The sequence below is a fragment of the Scyliorhinus torazame genome, chromosome 1 (assembly GCF_047496885.1).
Source record: "Scyliorhinus torazame isolate Kashiwa2021f chromosome 1, sScyTor2.1, whole genome shotgun sequence".
NCBI lineage: Eukaryota > Metazoa > Chordata > Chondrichthyes > Carcharhiniformes > Scyliorhinidae > Scyliorhinus > Scyliorhinus torazame.
In genome coordinates this window covers 333,422,462-333,436,397 of record NC_092707.1, presented here as the reverse complement: position 1 = coordinate 333,436,397, position 13,936 = coordinate 333,422,462, and the positions used below count along the sequence as shown (strand labels likewise).

General features: G+C 49.6%; 1 protein-coding gene across 4 annotated transcripts in view; it reads left to right on the top strand.

Annotated features, from left to right (window-relative positions):
• LOC140425095 (tyrosine-protein phosphatase non-receptor type 14-like) overlaps positions 1–13,936 on the top strand; it is a 391,006-nt gene that overhangs the window by 158,071 nt on the left and 218,999 nt on the right. The window lies entirely within an intron of this gene.

The following is a 13,936-nucleotide window of genomic DNA, read 5'->3' as shown; positions in this document are numbered from 1 at the left end:
TGATTAAATGTGAGCTAAATGTCTATCGTATGTAGTGTATCGCAATGTACATAGGGTTGTTCTGGAAAGACGATAGCGCAGTCATTTCTCAATATTGATATATTTGCAAGAAGAGAATTCGCTTTTTAAGGTTGTAAATATTTGAATGAAAGAGTTGGGAGAGACCGATGCCAAGTGATAATTGAGTGAAAGAGTTGGGAGAGAGCGATGCCGAGTGAATCTGATCATTAGAAGTCTTGATATTGTTACCATCCCAGCTGATATTTCTACTGGACAAGTCGAATCTCAGAGTTATACCTGGCTTGATGGGTCCTAACTTTTTTCTTTCATGGTTTCCAAAACAATTGCTGAACAAATTCACATGAGTCTGCTGATGAATTTTTAATGCACTGAATAAAGCATTTATGAATCAAAAAACATGAATTATATTGCACCAGACAAAATGGTTTTAGAAAAATCTCAATACAAATAAAAGAATATGATTCATATATTCACTATTCCTTCACCCCAGCTATATCTTCACACGGACGTACAAATTAAGAAAGATAAAACAGTTTACAATATCTATCTTAAACTCTTAATATTCAGGGTAAATATGTGGTACATGTAAACCAATTCACAAACTGTGGTCAGACATGCCACACTCCAAATTAAATGCCAGATGTGACCAAAGCAAATTCTGGGGATTTCTCAACAATCCACCTAGATGCTTGTCACACGTGAGTCAACCAGTCTCATTGAAACACAGTCTTTCTCGCAAAGGTTTCTGCTCTCCGCATTTGAAAAACCCACCTGGGAATGCTCTCCAAAATGTCGTTCCATTGATGGCTTCAATCAGGATGTACCTCCAGCATTTCAATCTCATCTTCTGAGCGTCCTTTCCTCTGGATCTCCGAGTACCCTCAAGTTTCACCTTCCAAGCACAGTCTCAGATCTTTGTCCATACCACGCAGAACAATACTGCTACAATACTGTTCCCTCTTATGGCCTGTAGCACAGAGTCACTGAACTTCGACTGTGCTCTCCAATCTTATGGGCTTATCTCGAGTTCACTTTGCTGAAAGTCTGTTACCCAAGCTCTTCCTTTAACTTGGAGCCTTTATCTCTGCTCCCATTGTTTATTGATTCCGTGAGACCTACTTCTAATCCCTGCCTTTGACCCTGCCTGGAACCTTCTTCTGGGACCTATTTCTATTCCACTCACCTGATCTTGGTATTGGTTTGGGGCCTTCTCCCTTGCCCACTCCCCATGTTCTTCCCCTTGGTGAGCATGGTAGCACAGTGGTTAGCACTGTTGCTTCACAGCTCCAGGGTCACAGGTTCGATTCCTGGCTTGGGTCACTGTCTGTGCACAGTCTGCACGTTCTCCCCGTGTCTGCGTGGGTTTCCTCCGGGTGCTACGGTTTCCTCCCACAAGTCCCGAAAGATGTGCTGTTAGGTAATTTGGACATTCTGGTTCCGGGTGAGGCGATGACCAGCTGAGTCGCACGTTTCGGCAGCTCCCGGTGGAACGGACTTTTGGGCTCTTTATAGGAGCCCCATCGGCAATTTTAACGGCAAATAACACTGTGCGGTAATCCAGAAGGGAATCTGCCCTGGACACGGATGGAAAAAAGAGAGGAAAGTAGCCGGATTGCGGTGGATCCTCTAGAGCAGCGGCCAGGAAGGCAGGCACAAAGCAAGATGGCGTCGGAAGGAGGCAGTTTAATCTGGGGCCCTGACCAACAAGAGTTCCTGCGGTGTTGCGTAGATGAACCCAAAAAGGGGATGAAGAAGGAGCTGTTGGCCCCGATATTACAAGCGATTGAGGGGCTAAAGGAGGAGCAAAAGACCCAGGAACAGGAGCTTCGGGTCGTGAAGGCAAAGGCTGCTGAGAATGAGGACGACATACAGGGCCTGGTGGTGAAAACGGAGATCCACGAGGCACAACACAAAAGATGTGTGGAAAGGCTGGAGGTGCTGGAGAATAATGCGAGGAGGAAGAACCTAAGGATTCTTGGTCTTCCCGAAGGGGCGGACGTCGGGGCATATGTGAGCACGATGCTGCACTCGTTAATGGGATCGGAGGCCCCGATGGGTCCGCTGGAGGTGGAGGGAGCCTATCGGGTTATGGCGCGAAGACCGAGGGCTGGAGAAATTCCTCGAGCAATAGTGGTGAGGTTTCTCCGATATAAGGACAGAGAGGTGGTCCTCAGATGGGCAAAGAAAACTCGGAGCAGTAGGTGGGAGAATGCGGTGATCCGCGTATATCAAGATTGGAGTGCGGAGGTGGCGAGAAGGAGGGCATGCTTTAATCGGGCCAAGGCGCTGTTGCATAAAAGGAAGGTCAAATTCGGAATGCTGCAACCGGCAAGACTGTGGGTCACACATCTAGGGAAACACCACTACTTCGAAACGGCAGATGAGGCGTGGACATTTATTGTCGAGGAGAAGCTGGAGTGAGCGGGCCAGAAAAAGAACGTTTGGGACAAAAGTGGGGGGGTGAATTTGTGGGATGAAGGGGGGAAAAGGGGGAAGAGAGGACTTCCCAGATTGTTAAACCTGCGACCCTGTAACTTCTCTCTCTTCCCCATGTCGTGGGGGAGGGGGTGAGGGAGGATGAGGAGCTGAGGGCGCCGGCCATTGGGGGCGGGGCCAAAAGGGAAGCGCGGGCTTGGTTCCCGCGCTATGGTAATAATGGCGGGAACAGGGAAGCAGGCAGGAGGGGCCCTTGCACAGTGTGAGCCGAGGTCACGGGGGGAAGCCGAGGTCGGCCAGAGTTTGCTGACTTCTGGGAGCAACATGGGGGGTGCAATTACGCTACCTTGGGATCTGGGGGGGGGGGTTAACTGGGTTGCTGCTGTTGGGGAGAAGGGGGAGCTGGTATGGGAGGGGGGGGGTTGGGGCGGGGGGGCGCCGCCTGGGGGGGATACAGCTACGTGGGAACCGGGTGAGGAGCTGGATTGAAAAAGGAAATGGCTAGTCGTCAAGGGGGGTGGGGGGGTGGGTAAAGAGCCCCCCAACCCGGTTGATCACGTGGAATGTGAGAGGGCTGAACGGGCCGATAAAGAGGGCACGAGTACTCGCACACCTAAAGAAACTTAAGGCAGACGTGGTTATGCTTCAGGAGACGCATCTGAAGCTGATAGACCAGGTCAGACTACGCAAAGGATGGGTGGGGCAGGTGTTTCATTTGGGGCTAGATGCAAAAAACAGGGGGGTGGCCATACTAGTGGGGAAGCGGGTAATGTTTGAGGCAAAGACTATAGTGGCGGATAGTGGGGGCAGATACGTGATGGTGAGTGGCAAACTGCAAGGGGAGGCGGTGGTATTAGTGAACGTGTATGCCCCGAACTGGGATGATGCCAATTTTATGAGGCGTATGTTAGGACAAATCCCGGACCTAGAAGTGGGGAAGTTGGCAATGGGTGGAGACTTTAATACGGTGCTGGACCCAGGGCTGGACAGATTGAGGTCCAGGACCGGAAGGAGGCCGGCTGCAGCTAGGGTGCTTAAGGATTTTATGGAGCAGATGGGAGGAGTAGATCCCTGGAGATTTAGTAGACCTAGGAGTAAGGAGTTTTCGTTTTTCTCCTATGCACGCAAAGTATTTTCACGAATAGTTTTTTTGTTTTGGGAAGGGCACTGATCCCAAAGGTGACGGGGACGGAGTACACGGCTATAGCCATCTCGGATCATGCTCCACACTGGGTGGACCTGGAGATAGGGGAGGAAAAACAACAGCTTCCACCCTGGAGAATGGACATGGGATTATTGGCAGATGAGGGGGGGTGTTTAAGGGTGAGGGGGTGTATTGAAAGGTACTTGGAACTTAATGATAATGGGGAGGTACAGGTGGGAGTGGTCTGGGAGGCACTGAAGGCAGTGGTTAGAGGGGAGCTGATATCTATTAGGGCACATAAAGGAAAGCAGGAGGGTAGGGAAAGGGAGCGGTTGTTGAAAGAACTTCTGAGGGTGGACAGACAATACGCGGAGGCACCGGAGGAGGGACTGTACAGGGAAAGGCAAAGGCTACATGTAGAATTTGACTTGTTGACTACGGGTAATGCAGAGGCACAATGGAGGAAGGCACAGGGTGTACAGTACGAATATGGGGAGAAGGCGAGTAGGTTGTTGGCCCACCAACTGAGGAAAAGGGGAGCAGCGCGGGAGATAGGGGGGGTGAGAGATGAGGAGGGAGAGATGGAGCGGGGAGCGGAGAGAGTGAATGGAGTGTTCAAGGCATTTTATGAAAGATTATATGAAGCGCAGCCCCCGGACGGGAAGGAGAGAATGATGTGCTTTCTGGATCAGCTGGAATTTCCTAAGGTGGAGGAGCAGGAGAGAGTGGGGCTGGGAGCACAGATTGAGACGGAGGAAGTAGTGAAAGGGATTGGGAGCATGCAGGCGGGGAAGGCCCCGGGACCAGACGGATTCCCAGTTGAATTCTATAAGAAATATTTGGACTTGCTGGCCCCGCTACTGATGAGAACCTTTAATGAGGCGAGGGAAAGGGGGCAGCTGCCCCCGACTATGTCAGAGGCAACGATGTTGCTCCTCCTAAAGAAGGAAAAAGACCCGCTGCAATGCGGGTCATACAGGCCCATTTCCCTCCTGAATGTGGATGCTAAGATTCTGGCCAAGGTAATGGCAATGAGGATAGAGGATTGTGTCCCGGGGTGGTCCATGAGGACCAAACTGGGTTTGTGAAGGGGAGACCGCTAAATACGAATATACGGAGGCTGCTAGGGGTAACGATGATGCCCCCACCAGAGGGGGAAGCGGAGATAGTGGTGGCGATGGATGCCGAGAAAGCATTTGATAGAGTGGAGTGGGATTATTTGTGGGAGGTGTTGAGGAGATTTGGCTTTGGGGACGGGTATATCAGGTGGGTACAGTTGCTGTATAGGGCCCCGATGGCGAGCGTGGTCACGAATGGACGGGGGTCTGACTATTTTCGGCTCCATCGAGGGACGAGGCAAGGATGTCCTCTGTCCCCGTTATTGTTTGCATTGGCGATTGAACCCCTGGCCATAGCACTGAGGGGTTCCAGGAAGTGGAGGGGAGTACTTAGGGGGGGGGGGAGAAGAACACCGGGTATCTCTGTATGCGGATGATTTGTTGCTATATGTGGCGGACCCGGCGGAGGGGATGCCAGAGATAATGCGGATACTTGGGGAGTTAGGGGATTTTTCAGGGTATAAACTGAACATGGGGAAAAGTGAGTTATTTGTGGTGCATCCGGGGGAGCAGAGCAGAGAGATAGAGGATTTACCGTTGAGGAAGGTAACAAGGGACTTCCGGTACCTGGGGATCCAGATAGCCAAGAATTGGGGTACATTACATAGGCTCCATTTAACACGGTTGGTGGAACAGATGGAGGAGGATTTCAAGAGATGGGACATGGTGTCCCTGTCATTGGCAGGTAGGGTGCAGGCGGTTAAAATGGTGGTCCTCCCGAGATTCCTTTTTGTGTTCCAGTGCCTCCCGGGGGTGATCACGAAGGCTTTTTTCAAAAGAATTGAGAAGAGCATTATGAGTTTTGTGTGGGCTGGGAAGACCCCGAGAGTGAGGCGGGGATTCTTGCAGCGTAGTAGGGACAGGGGGGGGGGGGGGGAGGGGGGGGGGGGGGGGGGGGGGCACTACCGAGCCTAAGTGAGTACTACTGGGCCGCCAATGTTTCAATGGTGTATAAGTGGATGGGAGAAGGGGAGGGAGCGGCGTGGAAGAGATTGGAGAGGGCGTCCTGCAGGGGGACTAGCCTGCAAGCAATGGTGACGGCGCCGTTGCCGTTCTCACCAAAGAAATACACCACCAGCCCGGTGGTGGTGGCTACATTGAAAATTTGGGGGCAGTGGAGACGGCATAGGGGAGGGACGGGAGCTTCGGTGCGGTCCCCGATAAGAAACAATCATAGGTTCGTTCCGGGGAGAATGGATGGGGGATTTGGAGCATGTCAAAGAGCTGAGGTAGTACAACTAAGAGATCTATTTGTAGGTGGGACGTTTGCGAGTCTGGGAGCGCTGACTGAGAAATATGGGTTGCCCCAAGGGAATGCATTTCGGTATATGCAATTGAGGGCTTTTGCGAGGCAACAGGTGAGGGAATTCCCGCAGCTCCCGACGCAGGAAGTGCAGGATAGAGTGATCTCAGAGACATGGGTGGGGGACGGTAAGGTGGCGGACATATACAGGGAGATGAGGGACGAGGGGGAGATCATGGTAGATGAGCTGAAAGGGAAATGGGAAGAAGAACTGGGGGAGGAGATTGAGGAGGGGCTGTGGGCTGATGCCCTACGTAGGGTAAACTCATCGTCCTCGTGTGCCAGGCTAAGCCTGATACAATTTAAGGTGCTACACAGGGCGCATATGACTGGAGCACGGCTTAGTAAATTTTTTTGGGTAGAGGATAGGTGTGCGAGATGCTCGAGAGGCCCAGCGAATCACACCCACATGTTCTGGTCATGCCCGGCACTACAGGGGTTCTGGGTGGGGGTGGCAAGGGTGCTTTCGAAGGTGGTGGGGGTCCGGGTTGAACCAAGCTGGGGGTTGGCTATATTTGGGGTTGCAGAAGAGCCGGGAGTGCAGGAGGCGAGAGAGGCTGACGTGTTGGCCTTTGCGTCCCTTGTAGCCCGGCGCAGGATATTGTTAATGTGGAAGGAAGCCAAACCCCCGGGTGTGGAGACCTGGATAAACGATATGGCAGGGTTTATAAAGTTAGAACGGATTAAGTTTGTGTTAAGGGGTTCGGCTCAGGGGTTCACCAGGCCGTGGCAACTGTTCGTCGACTACCTCACAGAAAGTTAGAGGGAATGGAAAAGAAGTAGACAACAGCAGCAACCCAGGGGGCGGGGGGGAGGAATCCGACGGACTCTCCGGGATGTTATTGTATATGTATAGGTATTTGGTATATGTAATTGTATATTGGATTGTATTTTTGGAGAGTATTTATTTTGGACAAGGCAGTTGCCATTTAGTTTTGTTTTTTTGTTTTTGTTTATATATTACTTATTTATTTGTTTAAAACTGGCCACGGTTATTGATATTGCTTTATTGTTGTGTAAAAGAAACACTATGTATTGTTATATTTGGCCAAAAAACTTGAATAAAATATATTTATAAAAAAAAAAAAATTTGAACATTCTGAATGCTCCCTCTGTGTACGCGAACAGGCGCCGGAATGTTTTGTACTTTTTGTATTTTGTATATGCTTTTCACAGTAACTTCATTGCAGTGTTAATGTATGTCTACTTGTGACAATAAAGATTATTATTATGGGGACATCTCTCTAATGGCGCTCCAGTTCCAGGTCACCTGACCTGCAGGTTTGCACCCTTTCACTTCTTTTCTCCTGTGTATGTGTGCAGAGCCACTTCTTGGCTGGCGCATGCGCAGGAGATTCTGGTTCCCAACCCAAACACGGTTAAAGGCACCAACTGCTCATGTGCGGCCACTCCCAGCTGGTGCATGTGCAGGAATCGCGTGGCTTGCCGGGAATTGTTCCTGAACTGTAACACGCAAACTCCAGGTAAGTATCAGAGTGCGTTATAATATTTATACACTCGCATCTGCTTTTTTATTCACTTTTCCATGCAGGAATGATTTTGTTTGCTTTGCATTATCGAAAAATTCCCAGGTTAGCAGGTTTCATGTTGTCAAATTATGAAATTACTGCTGATTTGCTAGATTTGTGCTGGATGCTAATTTACTACCATTTTCGAGGACAATTGTATTCTTTCTGAAAGCAAGGTTGTTAAACTATTTCACATTGAACGGCAAAAACTCTCAATTCCATCTTGCTCTCACTTGTAAAGAACCATCTCAAAGTGCCTTATTGGTGGCCACCCGGCCTTAATCTTTGGAACCTCCTCCCTAATTCTTTCCAGCTCTCTACCTTGCTTCCCTGCTTCACTACACTCTTTAAAGCACACATCTTTTACAAGCCTTTGGTCCGTCGTCCTAACATCTTAGGTGGGTCTTCTGTGAAGTGTCTTAGGACAGTTTATTACATTAATGGATCAAAGATGCTCTATGAATACAAGTTGTTGTCTACGTTGTAGACAGTGGAGAGGCTGCGAAGCATCAGCGAGCTACATTCTTTGCTATGCAAGATGTTGTTCGTGACTTACCGTTGCAGTTTTGGCATGGAGGGCAGGGTAAAATACTGGGGGATTTAAAACCACAAATGGTGAGAGCATAAATGCAAATATTGTTCCAACTTAAAAAGCTAATTTTCTATACTAAATCAGCAATGCTGGCAAACCTTGAATAGGGCTTTTCTCACAGCTCGCTACTGATGCTTTCTATGACTCACCTGTTGAAGGAGCTGTCCAAAGCTAGTGATTCCAAACAAAGCTGTTGGACTTTAACTTGGTGTTGTAAGACATCTTACTGTGCCCACCCCAGTCCAACGCCGGCATCTCCACATCAATGCTCTATATGTTTGACTTTTGGTTTGTGTTGATTTTCATATCAACATATAAGATTTTCTTTCTTTTTAAAAAAATGCATTTTATTCAAACTTGTATCAAAGTAGGTTACAGCAAATAAACACCCCGGGAAACATTCTTCCTAACAATCAACTATACAGTTTGTACAGATTTTTCTCCTTTTTCACCCCACCCCCCACGATGAACAGCTCCTCAAACACGGTCACAAACATTCCCCACCTTTTCTCAAACTCCCCTGCTGAGCCCCTTAACTTATACTTTATCTTCTCTAACCGCAGGAAGTCATACAGGTCACCCAACCATGCTGCTACCCCCGGTGGCAATGCCGACCACCACTCCAGCAAAATTTGTCGCTGTGCAATCAGAGAGGCGAAGGCCAAACATCGGCCTTCCTCCTCTCCATGAGCTCCGGCTTCTCTGAAACCCCAAATATCACCACCAAAGGGTCCGGGTCCACTCCCTCCTCCACTATCCTGGCTAAGACCGTGAAACCTTCCGCCCAGAATCTTCCCAATTTTTCACAACCCCAAACCATGAGCGTATGATTCGCTGGCCCCCGCCCACACCTCTCACACTCATCTGCTACCCCCTGAAAGAACTCACTCATTCTCGCCCGAGTAATATGCACCCTGTACACCACCTTAAACTGTATCAGGCTCATCCTTGCACAAGAGGAGGTCCCGTTTACCCTTTGCAGTGCCTCACTCCATACTCCCCAATTGATCTCCATTCCCAACTTCGCTTCCCATTTCTCCCTAATCTTCACCACCCGCTCGTCTCCCTGCTCCCCCAGCCACTTGTATATATCCCCAATTCTTCCCTCCCCTTCCACATCCGGAAGCAGCAGTCGCTCCAGCAGGGTATATCCCGGCAATCGTGCAAAGTCCCTAACCTGTAGCTACCTGAACTCACTACCCCTCGGCAGCTCTACCCTCTCCCTTAGCTCCTCCAGACTGACGAACCCTTCCTCCAAATACAAATCCCTCAGCTTGACCAGCCCCACTTCCCTCCACTTTCTGTATACACTATCCAACACCTCCGGCTCAAACCCATGATTCTCGCACAGCGGCGTTAGCACCGACATCCCTTCCACCCTAAAATGCCTCCTCAGCTGATTCCATATCTTCACCGTGGACTGCACCACTGGGCTCCCTGAATACCTACTCGGAGTCATTGGCAATGCTGCTGTCACCATAACCCTCAAACTAGACCCCTTACAAGATTCCTCCTCCATCCTGACCCACTCTACCCCTTCTCCTTCTGTCCACCGCCGCACCATGTCCACATTCGCTGCCCAATGATAATGAAGCAAGTTTGGTAACGCCAACTCCCCCTGCTACCTCTGCCTCTGTATCAGGGTCCTCCCCACCCTTGGCTCCTTCCCCGCCCATACAAAGTCAGAGATGATTGTGTCCACTTTCCGAAAAAAAGCTTTGGTATAAAGACCAGGAGAGCCTGAAAGATAAACAAGAACCTCGGCAGAATATTCATTTTCACCACTTGGACCCTCCCCGCCAACGTTAAGTGCAGTGTATCCCACCTCTTAAGATCCCCCCCTGGCCTCCTCCACCAGCTTCGTTAAGTTCCACTTATGGAGCCCCGTCCATTCCCTCGCTACCTGAATCCCCAAGTACCTAAACCTATCCCTCGCTACCGTAAATGGCATCGCCCCTAAATTAGCCCGCTGTGCCAGCAAATTCACAGGGAATACCTCGCTTTTCCCTACAATCAGCCTGTATCCCGAGAACCCTCCAAACCTCCCCAACAGGCCCATAATCCTTCCCATACTTTCCAACGGATCCAAAACATACAGCAAGAGGTCATTGGCATAGAGCGACACCCAATGCTCCCTCTGTCCCCTGCCGACCTCCTGAGAGCCATCGCCAATGGCTCTATGGCCAGCGCAAACAGCAGCGGCGATAGCGGGCACCCTTGCCTTGTACCCCTGTGTAAGTCAAAGCTTCGTGAGCTCATATCATTCGTCCTCACTCTCGCTCTTGGCGCCACATACAGCAACTGCACCCATGCCACAAATCTCAGCCCAAATCCAAACCTTCCCAAAACTTCGAACAAGTACTGCCACTCCACCCGATCAAATGCTTTCTCCGCGTCCATGGACACCACCACCTCCGGTACCAGAGCTCTCGACGGATTCATCACCACATTCAACAGCCGTCTTATATTAGTCGCGCGCTGCCTGCCCTTCACGAAGCCTGTTTGATCTTCTGCAACCACTCCTGGGACACAATCCTCCATCCTCCCTGCCAACAATTTAGCCAATACTTTCACATCCGTGTTCAGTAGTGATATGGGTCTATACGACCCACATTCCACCGGATCCTTCCTTTTTTGGGGATTAGTGTGAATACTGCCTGCTTCATCGTCTCCGGCAACTCCCCCTTCTCCAGTGCTTCATTAAACACTCCCATCAGATGTGGTGCCAGGTCTGCCGCAAATTCCTTATAAAATACTGCCGGGTACCCATCCGGCCCAGGAGCCTTCCCCGACTTCATACCCCTGATACTATCCAGCACCTTCCTCAGCCCCAGGGGCTCCTCCAACGCCTGCCTCTTTGCTTGCTCCACCTGGGGAAATTCCAGCTCGTCCAGAAACCACCACATGTCCCCGCCTCTCCTCCTGGGTCTGCCTCATAAAGTCCCTGGTAATACTTTCTAAATGCGTCATTTATCTTCCCTGGCTCTGACACCACATCCCCAGCCCCAGTCCGGATCTTCAATATTTCCCTGGACGCAACCTGTCTCCGCAGCTGGTGCGCCAGCATGCGGCTCGCCTTCTCCCCATACTCGTACTGCACCCCTCTTGCCCTACGCAGTTGCTCTACCGCCCTCCCCGTTGTCAGCCTGTCAAATTGCCCCTGCAACTTTTTCCTTCTCGCCAATCCCTCCACGGTGGGCACCCTAGAATATTCCCTGTCCACCTCCACTATCTCGCTCACTAGACGGTCATGTTCCGCCCTCCTTTCCTTATTCGCATGAACCGTAAATGAGATAATTTCTCCCCGGACCACTGCTTTCAGTGCTTCCCAAAAAATGCCCGCCGACACCTCCCCATTCTGATTGAACGCCACATAATCTCTAATCGCCAACCGCACCTTATCACAAAAACCTCCATCCGCCAACAACCCTGAGTCAAACCTCCACCCCGGTTTCTGCTCTCGTCCCGTACTGAACCGAATATCCAGCCAGTGGGGTGCATGGTCCGAGATAACTATCCCTGCATACTCTGCCCCCTCCACCCCAACCAAAATCTCACGACTCAGTACAAAGTAATCAATCCTCGAATACACCTTATAGACGTGTGAAAAGAAGGAAGACTCCCTCCCCCATGGTTCTGAAAGCGCCATGGATCCACCATGCCCATTCTCTCCATTAAACCCCCCCCCCCCCCCCCCAGCCATTCGTACCCTATCCATCGACCTGGGGCTCGATCCATCCACCCTCGGCTCCAGGACACAGTTAAAATCTCCTCCCATGATCGACTGGTATGTGGCCAAATCCGGGATTGCTGCCAGTAATCCCCTCATAAAACCCACATCATCCCAATTTGGGGCATACACATTTACCAACACTACCGGTGCCCCTTCCAATACCCCACACACAATCACATATCTCCCTCCTGGATCCCTCACCTCCTTCGCACTCACGAATACCATTTTTTTGCTCATTAAAATCGCCGCATCCCTCGATTTCAAATCAAACCCCGAGTGAAAAACCTGCCCGACCCACCCCTTCCTTAACCTAACCTGGTCCTTCACACGGAGGTGTGTCTCCTGCAAAAAGACAACCCCCCGCTTTCAAGTTCCTGAGGTGCGCGAACACCCGCGACCTTTTAACCGGCCCATTCAGTCCCTGGATGTTCCACGTTACCAACCTTACCGGAGGCTTGAGCCTTCAATCCTCTCTACCGTCCGTCGTCTTCCCCACTTAACACCTGCCCCTTTAATTCCACTCTGTACGTAGCCCATCCCAGATGGCCCCTTTCTTCGCCCTTGACCATGTTATCTCTCACCCCCTGCCGCGTCGCAGAACATATAAGATTTCCTGTTTACATTGCCATGCCTAAACGTTCTAGTCTAATCTTCTTGAATAGTTTTTAAGAAATCAATCTCATTGCATGTTTTTATTTATGTTTTCCCTCTAATCAGGAGCGTTTACTTTATGCAATGAGCAATTGTGCATATTCAGTATCTTGTGCATTCACCACAAGTGCGTAGTATCAACATTGATGTCTACTGCGCAAAAACTGTTAAACTATCACCAGGTTGTAATATTTTGCAACTGTTCAGTGGCTTGAGAGTGATAATGATTTCCTTTTCTTAAAGCTGTCTTTTTACATCTCTGTGGTCACCATTCCATTGTCTATTGAGGGTTATCATAGACATAAAATCACTCTTAAAGAGAGATTTTCTGGGGCTCGACAACTTCAATTCAATCTGCCTAATGCAACATCGCTAACTATGGTGTCGGGATTTAATGTCATTACAATGATGCAAGTATTAAAGATGCCAATTGGCAATGAGTGATATTATCATTGCTACATTCATATTGCTACTTTGGTGGAAATATTATGTACTGTAGTGAAGATGACTTTTTGAAATTTTATACATAAACCACATTTTGTAGAAAATCGATTTCTTGTGGTTTATAACAGATGCTAATAGCCTAGTGAAATGGGTGCAGATCCCACCTTGGCAGCTAGTGAAATTGAAATTCAATAACTAAATCTGGAATGTAAATCATTTCTGTAGCACAGTGGTTCGCACTGTTGCTTCACAGCGCCAGGGTCCCAGGTTCAATTCCCGGCTTGGGTCACTGTGCGGAGTCTGCACATTCTCCCCGTGTCTGTGTGGGTTTCCTCCGGGTGCTCTGGTTTCCTCCCACAAGTCCTGAAAGACGTGCTGTTAGGTAATTTGGACATTCTGAATTTTCCCTCTGTGTACCTGAACAGGTGCCAGAATGTGGCGGCTAGGGGCTTTTCACAGTAACTTCATTGCAGTGTTAATGTAAGCCTATTTATGACAATAAAGATTATTATTATTAATGGTGATTGTCGTAAAAACCCATCTCTTTCACTTATAGTGAAGGAAATCTGTTGCCTTGCTTAGTCTGGCCTACATATGATTCCAGACCCACAGCAATGTGGCTGATTCTTAAACGTCCTCTGAAATGTGCCAGCAAATCACACTGTTGTATCCAACTGCTACGAAGTGTAAAAGGAATGGAACCGAACAGACCAAATGGCATTGATTGAAAACTGCAAAACCGACCCTGTCGACTCCGGAGCTTGTGCCAACATTGGGAGAGCTATCTCACAGACGAGTCAAGCCACAAACCATAGTCATACTCCTGGAATCATACCATACAGACATTGTCCCAGTCATCACCATCACTGTCCCTGGGAATGTCTGGTCCCAATGGCAGGACAGACCCACCTGAGGTGGCTAGACAATGGAATACAGTCAGGAGGGAGTTGCCCTGGGAGTACACA